Genomic DNA, 2,001 nt, shown 5'->3' with positions numbered 1-2,001 from the left:
GGCTAAAATTTTGGTGAGGAAAAAGAAAATTCATTTTCTTCTTTAGTTCCATCAGCTGTTTTATTTCAGTGATTGGCTACAATGGTATTTTGAAGCTGTATGGAGGAGAGAAACACAGCCCCTACATTGAAAAGAGCTTGTGGGTGACCACACGCAAGAGCACAAAGCTGTGACTGCCATCTCAGTTTAGAGCTTGGAGAAACAGGGCTATCACACCACTACTGCTTCAGATGATCAGTGACAAAATCTCAGGTAAGAGTGGATTTCTTCTGTCTTCTGATCTGCCTTCCTTCCTTTCTTGGCTAGCTTTAAAGCCCAGGAGAGATGCTTTGCTACAGAAATGCTTTGACTGTAGCTTCCACCCATGCAACCAGGACATATACTTTAAGAAGTTTGAACTCATCTGTCATGACTAGTTTAGTTTTCTAAATGAAATAGCCGTGTATAAAGCATACATATGAAGGAATCTAGTGTTGAAAAGGAGGTTCTGAGACCCTGTTCATAAAAATCCCAGACGCAAAGAAGAGTTTATTCCCTGCGCAAGTTGTATAATCCTGTGATTCAGTGAGCAAAGTTATTTTTATGAGTGTCTTGGCAAAAGAAATTTAATTGGAAAATTCTAGGTCTTTTTGTTTTTCATTTTTATTATTTTGTTTTGTCTCTCTGAATGCTTCCATGTGAGCAATTCACTCATCTTTAAAGAATGCATGTAGGGTTGGAAAAAAAGATGTGTATCAAGTGTTTAGCTAGTACTGCTTGTACTGAAAAAGGTCAACATGAAAAATCCTCACTGTCTAAAATTCTTGTAAAATTTTACTGAAGGAAGTGTATGTTATATACAACAAAACTGTTTAACTGTTTTTTCTCTCCTACCGTTCCTGGAAAATGTGTGTTGGTGGCATGTTTTATAGAGCCAGATAAAACAGTGTTTTAGGTATTAAGACTAACATTAGTAGGATTATTTTGCAAGTGTTCTCTGGTGTAAGTAAAAGCACGGTGCTGTAGCCCCTACTGTGAAGTATGAGTCACTAAGTCACTGTCAGAGGTGTGTTCGGAAGCAGCAGCGTGCATTACGCAATACTAGGAAGGTGAAGGTTCAGCAATGTGAAGGGATCCTGGGAAGGTTTTAAAATTTGTCTGTAAACTCTGTGCTATTACTGATTTTCAGCCATCCTAAGGGCAAAGAGAATATTGGGATAGCAAAACAAATTTGAAATGGTGAAATTAAGTGCCTTTTACCACGATCTCTTTAATAAGAATGGATATTGGTTGTCTTCAGAAGCGTTAGGAGAACTTTGTAGGTGAGCTTAATGTTAGTGCATGTTGTGAGAGCGCTGAGACGGGCGTGCTGCTTGTTTTCAGGCCTCCCCGCGGAGCTCCCCTCTGAAGCAGCCAGTTCCTGGTTTTAGGTCAGATGTGAGGCCGAGCGCTTCCCCCCCGGACTTGAGCACAACTTCCTTGCTTGGGTTTGGCCGCCTCAGTGGCACGGGGCTGGCTGTTCGGGAGATGACTCACTGCAAGGGAAAGCCCAGGGTGGAGCTGAGCTCTGTGTGTTTCTGTGAAGCAGAATTTCCACTGCAAATCGCCTTTTGGTCAGGCCTGTTCGGTGCAACTCGCCAGCTTATTTTTAACGTAGGAGCGTCTGAGGCTCCCTAGGAAATGCTTCCCGTCATAAATACCGCACGTTGGTCATTTTAAAATAAAAATGAAGACTTAAGAAGTTGCACTTTTCCGTGCCCTCGGCTCCTGGCCACGGCCGGTGCTGTGAGGCGAGCAGGCGCTCTGCTTGCATTTCCCCTCACGCACGCTTGTAAACAACCCTTAGGAGCCAACGCCCTCCCCTTTTATTTCACTTTTATTTATTTGTAACTCTTTTTCCACAGAAGGCTAAAGGTTGGACTCGACGATCTTGAGGTCTCTTCCAACCTAGAAATTCTGTGATTCTGTGATTCTGTGAAGGCTGAAACCCCGGAGTTCTAAACAAGAACCCGAGCCCTGCCC

Source organism: Anas platyrhynchos, chromosome 6, assembly GCF_047663525.1.
Source record: "Anas platyrhynchos isolate ZD024472 breed Pekin duck chromosome 6, IASCAAS_PekinDuck_T2T, whole genome shotgun sequence".
In the NCBI taxonomy this organism is placed as follows: Eukaryota; Metazoa; Chordata; class Aves; order Anseriformes; family Anatidae; genus Anas; species Anas platyrhynchos.
The sequence above is the reverse complement of the archived record's forward strand: the minus strand, read 5'-3'. Positions refer to the sequence as shown.